General features: G+C 48.6%; 1 pseudogene; it reads left to right on the top strand.

Annotated features, from left to right (window-relative positions):
• The first annotated feature begins 2,134 nt into the window (after positions 1–2,134).
• Positions 2,135–6,294, top strand: LOC123144231 (glycosyltransferase family 92 protein Os08g0121900-like; annotated as a pseudogene).
• Positions 6,295–8,288: the final 1,994 nt, after the last annotated feature.

The raw sequence follows: 8,288 nt of genomic DNA, 5'->3' as shown, positions 1-8,288 counted from the left end.
GTTTGGTCCTTGCCGACAATGGAGTCAAGAGAGATGATTTCCCAGCTTTAACTAAGCACACATCCTTCGTCTCCGTGTAGTTGCCGGTCCTCCCCACCCTAGCATCATAGTCGGCCTCCTCGGTCCCTTGCACGTCATCATCATCTTCACTCTCATCATGCACCTCCGCTTCGACCTCAACGTGTGATGCATCAAAATCGCTAAGGGTGGCACTCAAATTCACGGTGCTCTTGGACACCATCTCCGTATATGTGTAGGGCACATTTTGGCTACAAAAATCAATGACCAGAGCTCAAGCAAGTGTTTCGAACGGCCAAAACATAGATGACCGGAGCAAACCAAGCAAATGAAGAAAAAATAACTCTCGGCTATTTCGTCGAACACGTCGTAGGCGTGGCCGGCGGCTTCACCGTCAATGTGGATGCCGGGGTCGGCAGAAGTCAAAGGAGGAGCCCGACTGTCGGTGTTCTGGGAACCAGGGTACCCAGACTTGCCTGCCTGCGGCCCATGGCGTGGCTCCTTTGACGGCCTGGTACGGCCCATCTACAAGACCCTCGCGAGGGTCCAAGCCTTGCGAGGCGGACGACGCTAAGACCTCCCGAGAGAGCAGCCTCCCCAAGCGACCTCCCGAGGAGCGGAGATTTCTATGCAGGTACCTGACCTCATGAGGTTGCGATGACGCAAGACATGACGACCAAGGCCAGGCAGGCGCCAGTGGGTGCAGAGGAGGCCGTTTCCTCTTTGGTGCTAAGGAGGCAAGCACAGCCGTGGGTTCCCGAGGAATCTGGCAAAGGTTTCCATTCCGGTGCAACAAGACCAAGACCACCAGGACGGCAAGACGGATGCCATCACCGAGCCCACCGCAGCGTCACGACCAGAAGCTTTGCAGGCGAAGACCACCTTTCGTCAGGATAAGTTGTACTGCTTGTCCCCTTTCAAATTGGCCACTGTGGGATCCATTCCCGCCTACGTTTTGGGGGAAGAGGACCGAGGCCACTACAAATATAGGTTAGCCACCACCATAGAGAGGATCGGATCCTTTCCACCCTCACCAGAGCAGACCTCGCGGGGTTGTTCATCCCTTGTACTAGTTCATCCTCAACCCCTTATGAGGCCAATCCACCACAAAGCAGGAGTAGGTTTTTACACTGCAAGGTGGTCCAAACCTGGGTAAACTGCTGTGTTCATCTTCTCCCTTGTTCATTGAGCTATGCCATGGGGCGACGGGCTGGTAGGCTGGATAGGTCGGGTTCTTCGCACACGCCCCAGAGTTCGAACCTTTCTTGGGTCTGCGGAGCCCTGAATCCGACACCGCCCCTGTGACGTGGTCACCTTCTTCCTCGGGGGCTTCACCCGTGCATCGTCAGGGCCGGTCGAGGCGGTCTTCTTCCTCTTGGCGGCGTGTGGAACCGGAGCGGGTCCGACACTCGGTGGTGCCACGCCGGCTGCGCTGCCTTGAACGAGATGGCTCCCATGCCGCTTCTTGTTGATGGTGGTAGCGGCGGCGAGAGGAATTGGAGCACCAGCGGAAGGAGTTGTGGCCGTGGGAGGCCCAGGCGGACAGAGATGCGGCGGCGCATGGTATGACGCTCCCAGGGGCAGCTATCCGGCTGAATTCCGGTGCCGCGAGGAAGGACGGCAAGGTCGGAGGACGGATTGGCGGTGGCGACGGCGGGACGGGAGGTGGGAGGTGAAGTCGGAAGAAGTGGGTTCGGGACAACCGAAAGGGGATCGGCAAAATCGGGTGAAATCCCGCTCATATGAAGGAGTTGGGCTTGCGGATGCGGGATCCCACAATTTTTTTTTCGGGACGGCCTGATTTGGAGTATCTGTTCGGGCCGGGGATACGTGATGGATCCGCAAACCCTAACCCTAACCGCTCTCTTCGGAGGCTCGGTGTGGATTTGGAGTTAGAAGGTGACAGGTTTTATATTGTAAAAAGAAAAAAAGACAACACGTTTCGCAAAAACCAGCCTGCCTGATCGTAATGACGTGGTGGAGCCCAATCCGACCGACACGGGAAGTGGAATCGACCCAGCGGCCCGCCAGCCTGACTCGAAAAAAAAAAACCAATCCGTGTTCGGGTCGGGTCGGGTCTTCTCGGTCGCAACCCAGCAATCGAAGCTCTGCTCCCTGCTCCCGCGAAATCTCAATCTTTCGCCTTCGAGCTCCCGCTGCTCCCGCCAAATCACGCTCCTGCTCCCGCGAAATCGAGCTCCTGCTCTGCTCCCGCCAAATCCAATATGCCGCGCCACCGCCGCTGCAGCCGGCTGCGCCGCATCGTCGGCGGCGTCTCAGTCGGAGCTCTCCTGCTGTTAGCCGGAAGCGGAGGCCACAACGCCTACGCGGGCCGCCCGGTCTTCTCGTTGCCCCTCGGCCTCGGCGCCCCCTTCCCGCTCGTCGCCGACAGTCCGGCGCCCCCGCCCTTCCCGTTCGCTGCCGACTTTTCGCCGTCGCCGTCCCCGTCCCCGCAATCCCAATACTCGCCCTTCCGCCTCAGTGATGACAGCCTCGCGCGGCGCCTTCTCCCCCTCCGCCTCCGCGCCGGCCACTCGCCGCCGCCGCAGGAGGCGGATGCGGTCCTCCTTCCCGACCAGGAGGTCCTGGTCCTCGACGACACTGAGCCTACCGGCGACTCCATCTGCGCCTTCCAGGGTGGGGCGTCCTCCCCGGCGAGACCGCTCGGGAGGCTGCCGGCGTCCGGGCTTCACGCATACGTCTGCCGCCTTCCCGAGCCAGCGCAGAGCTTCCAGCAGCTCCAAGCGCCGCTCTTACTCCACTCCTCCACCTCCTCGGCCGCCGCAGCTGCTCCAGATCCTCCTTCTCCTTCTCCGGGCCGCGCATTGCTTAACTGGAGCAGCGACCCGATAGTGTTTGACTCGGCTCTTCTGGACGGAGGCGACGTGCTCGTCTTCGCTAAGGGAATCAGCCGCCGCCAAGGTCTTCGGTGCCTGTATCGCTACAGCGACGGCGCCGATACCATGCTGGCATCTACGCCGGCAATCAGCTCAGTACAGCAAGTTACTCGCTGCCCCTCGCCGCCTACACCTGTCAAGTCAGGAGGAAGCACCAAGGTTCTTGTCACACTAGGGGTCACCGGCGAGGATCCCATGCCCTCCCTTGCAACCTTTCGTCGACAGCAAGCTGAATCTTCTTCGCTGACTCCCCACAAGAGTTCAATTTGCGCCTGCACAATGGGACGCAACATCTCCAAGTTTCTCAGGGAGTGGGCACTCTACCATAGTGCGATTGGGGTGGATCAGTTCTTTATCTACGATAATGGCAGCGAGGACAACTTGGCAGGCCTAGTGGCGCAGCTCATATCCTCCGGGCTCAACATCACAACCGTGCCATGGCCTTGGACCAAGGTCCAAGAAGCTGGTCTGTCTCATTGCGTGGCCACACAGCAAGCTTCGTGCCAATGGATGGCTGTCATAGATGTTGATGAGTTCATCTTCCAACAAGCTGGGCAGGATTGGAGAAGCCATCAAAATCTTTGCTAGAGCCCGTCATTTCTGTTGATGACAGCGTTGGCCAAATATACCTTGCTTGTTATGACTTTGCCCCCTCGGGCCAAACAGCACATCCACCAGAGGGGGTCTGCCAGGGCTACACTTGCCGGTTGAAGAACCCGCAGCGGCACAAATCCTTGGTCCGTCTCGACGCCGTGGAACCATCCCTCATGAATGTGGTCCATCATTTTAAGCTCAAGCCTGCTTTCAAAAGCATCTGGACCGCGCTGGCACGTATTAACCACTACAAATACCAAGCTTGGTCGGAGTTCAAAGTCAAGTTCAAGAGGCGCGTGTCCGCTTATGTGGCTGATTGGAAAGATCCGATCAACCTCGACTCAAAGGACCGGGCTCCTGGCTTAGGAGTTGATGACACCGAACCAAAAGGCTGGGCCCAAAGATACTGCGAGGTTAAAGACAATATCCTTCAGCTGTTAACTGCAAGATGGTTCGGTGTCGGATTTGGGAACCCTCATTAGCTCCAGTCAGATCAGGTAACACACACTGGTAAGATCTACCACCTCTCCCCCTCTTTTACATAGTAATTTCTGTTTATTTACACTAACAAAATGTAAATCAAAACCACTAAATTTTCCAGAATTAAAAATTATCTCTTAAATTGGATGGTATACACCTTTTAAATAGGCTTTAGTTTTTTGTGTGAATAAAAATAGGCTTTAGGTTGATGGGGAAGCACCACAATATGTGTGTGTTGCTCAATGATGAACATACTCCCTCTAGTCCAGTTCTGAAGAAGCCCCCATAATGCAACTTTTACTGCTTATTTTCGTTAACTATAAAACTCTTCAAATTTATACTTCTTTAAAATAGTTTATGAGAGATAACCTTTATTTTTATTATACATTATTACTGTAAAGCTCTTCAAGACAATATTGTTTTGAAAATAGTTTATGAGATAAACCTACACATTGTTTTCACATACCCAATCCAAAAATATTTTGAAATATAGCGAGTCAAAGTTTGGAAAAAGTTAATTAAACCCATGCCTAAACCAACAACTTTTCCAGAACTAGAAGAGGGAGTATAATAATAACCTGAGAGCATTTTCCCTATCAATAGTTAGCAGTTTGTTTTCGCTATTCAAGTTCTTGCTGTCCTTCTTTTTCCATGTTGAACTGTTAAGAACAGATTTATATTCATTTTGCCTTGATACTCAGCATGTGACACGGTGCTTTAATATTGGTTTCTTTGCTAAAATTGGATGACTTATTTTCCTTGAATGATTTTGGCTTAACAGTTGGGCTTAGATCAATTGAATTTGTAATGCTTAGCTGGAGCATGACATGAAGCCTCTTTATTTTATTTTATTTTTGGGTCTAGGTGGCTGGATTACTAATCAGTGAAAGCTTCACCTAAATGATTTCAAATTTTGTTTGTTGATTGAGGTCCATTTCTTAAATATGTTGTTTGGTTGATCCTTATGGTTGTTTGGCTTCTATTCTGAAACTATTGATTGAGATGCTGGTCTACACTTTGTTGGCTTTTCTTAAAAAAAACGAATCTTGGTTTATGAATTATGATGCAGTTAAGCTTTGGCTTATATGGTTTTGTTCCAGTTTTGACTTGTTTTAATTAGCTGGAAACATCTTTGGAAAAAGTCTTTCTTGATATGGAACTCATACATCAAAATGCATCTCCAATGGAGAATGCGACATTGTCAGACTGAACTTGCAAGGTGAACGTGTGAACCAGTGTATTGAAAATTACCTTTGCTGCATGGTTTCTACTGATCCGAAGAAACAGGTCCAGCATTTACCCATGGCTGAATACTGGTACAACAGTTCCTTTCATTCGTCTCTCCAGACTCCTTTCGAGGCCTTATATATGGATATATATCCACAGCCACAAATCAATGAGTTCTCTATGGAAGGCACTACTGACAGTGAGGCACAGGGTTCCTTAACTGGCAAACAACAACTGCTGTCAACACTGAAGTACAATCTCTTAATCGCCCAGCAGCGCATGAAGAAATATGCAGATTGCAAGTGAGTCGAAAGGACTCTCGCAGTAGGTGACATGGTTTACTTGAAGCTTCTGCCATATTGTCTCAATGCTTTCGGCCTTCTCTCTCACATCAAGCTGCAAAGCAAGTTTTGCGGACCATTTTGAGTACTGTATCATGTGGGCAACGTGACATATCACCTGTAGCTGCAAACATGGGTATCCACCCAGTGTTCCACATCAGCCAGCAGAAGAAACACATCGGACCCAATGCAGTTCCCTGTGCTGATTTACCTCTAGGTGATCCTGAAGAGCGTACCAGAACTGAACCTGTTAATCGTATTTCAGACCCAACAGATCCCTCGCAACAATCGACCGGTTGTCCAATGGCTTGTACAATGGGAGAATTTTCCACAGGATGATGCAACTTGGGAAGATGTGGATTTCATGAAGCATACATTCCCAGCCTTTTTCAAGAAGACAGTCGAAGCATGGTAAAATCAACCTTCAGCTACTTGAAGGCAAGATCGCGCTCGCAAGGGGGCATTGTCAGACTGAACTTGCAAGGTGTTCTAGTCTTCAGTTAACTGTACCGGTTCAGATAATGAATGGCTGGGGATCGACGACGGAGAAGAAGATCGGACGGCTTGCATTCGCTCACCGTCTACCTCTAGCTCATTTACTTTTCAGTGTTGCTTTTCTTACCTCTTTATTCTTTCCTTGCCAACCACGGCTGTAACAGAACAATGTATGCGTTACACGGGATAAGCCCCGATCAATCAATAAAGCACTACGCGGCCTCCCATTCCCATGGGAGGTGAGACGCTTCTGATATTTCACATGGATGACTTCTTTTCATTGAATGATTTTGGCTTAATAGTTGGGCACTACATGAAGTCTCTTTATTTTATTTTATTTATTTATTTTTGGTTTTGGTGGGCTGGGCTAATAATTCATGAAAGCTTCACCCAAGTGATTTCAGATCCTATTTGTTAACTGAGGTCCATGCTTAAATATCTATTGGCTGATCCTGAGTTGTTTGGTTTCTGTTATGAAACTAGTTCATTTCTTGTGAAGTCGTGATTTTGGTGAGATGTTGGTCTGCACTTTCCTTTAGAAAATGAATCTTGGTTTTCTATGACTTTACTTGGAACCTATCTTTAATGACGCAGTTAAGTTTTGCTTATATGGTTATCTTCCAGTTTTTACTTGTTTTAATTAGCTGGAAACATCATTGGAAAATGGCTGAACATCTTGTTTTAATTAGCCTCTTACTTTTAGCAATCATCTGAATTTCATAAAATGGCTGAACATATTCTGCAATGATATCAATGGTTGTATATATAAGAAAGTTTGTATGGGGAGCAAAATTTCCTAGCTAAATGCAATTCCAAATTCAGAAGTCAATTTTTTTTATCCTTTCATGAGTCATCTGACTGGTACATGTCCTTCGACCATGAGAATGCAGGATCACAAAGAGTCAAGCTTTATTATTGCCAGAAAGGTATTTCTATATTGTGTTGTGTGATGCCATTAGGCGCATTATGCTAATGTTCTATCTGTGGCTGTTTCTCTGCAGCTTGCCAGAAAGCTATTTCCGTTCTAGTTGATTCAGTGAGGATGCTGCAAAATGAGGACGACAGTCAAGATTGGCCATGACCCAACTAATTGAGCCAAACTTATCTGAAGTTACTAAGTGAGGATCCTGAGTTGAGGTAAGCTTTCTCTTTTGCTTGAGTATAACAGGCAACAATGTTTTAGAACTCGATTTACTCACCCAACTAATTGTGCTAGGTGCCCTCACCGAGTAATATTAAAAAAAAAAGAGTAATTATACTTTTGCCTTAGGATGATATGAATTGATGGTTTAAACTTGGAACAGTATAGCCTATGACTTATTGGCCTCATATCATGCCAATTTGCCATCCATTTATTTCTGTTTTGCAGATACTCCGTACAAGTCAGAGCTTCTTGATCCTGATTTACAATTACATGATTGATTATAATATAATGTTGCTCAAGCTGAAGTTTTGATCTTTCTTCACTCCTTCCTTCCTTTGGGAATTTTGCATGATTATTGATCTCCAGATACCTTTTTTCCCTTCACCTCACTTTTCATGCTCCTAGGACCAAACTAATCTGTTTTTACTTTTAAGCCTCCAACATACACCCCGCAGTAGGATCGGATGATGGTTTCAATTCATTTAGAATGTATATTTACAAGAGAACCGACCAATGGCCGGTTGGTTAGCGGCTTAGCGCACACGCCGGTGAGCTCACTCAGCCGCGTTGACGCACGACCTTCTCAGGTGCCTCACTTGTATCTAACAATGTACAGTTAAGGATGACAATTTTACCCATGGGCATTGGTACCCATGATACCCGACCCGCATGGGTAGGGTATGGGCACATTTTCATGCCCATGGGTAGTACCTAAATGGCGGAAACCTAAATGCCTAGTCATGGGTAGGGCATGGACACAATTATGTGCCGCGGTACGCCCGAAGCAATACCCCACCTGCATCATCTGCTCACAGCTCCCAAGCAATACCCCACCCCATTCTCCTCAAAATCACCATTTCACCACCTGTAAACCTCTCTGAGACGCCAATGGACCTAGCAACTACGTCACCACCCTTCAGTGATGTGGTTATACGCCGGACGGGTACCCATGGCATGAATACTCGTAGGTTATGAGCATGGGCATGGATTTATGCCAGATGGGTAGGTTGTGAGTTTGATTTTATGCCCATTAAAACATGGGCATGGGAAAGAGATTATTGTACCTGCACCATTCCCTACCAATTGCCATCC

This window comes from Triticum aestivum, chromosome 6D, assembly GCF_018294505.1.
Source record: "Triticum aestivum cultivar Chinese Spring chromosome 6D, IWGSC CS RefSeq v2.1, whole genome shotgun sequence".
Lineage (NCBI taxonomy): Eukaryota > Viridiplantae > Streptophyta > Magnoliopsida > Poales > Poaceae > Triticum > Triticum aestivum.
This window is presented reverse-complemented; position numbering and strand designations above follow the sequence as displayed.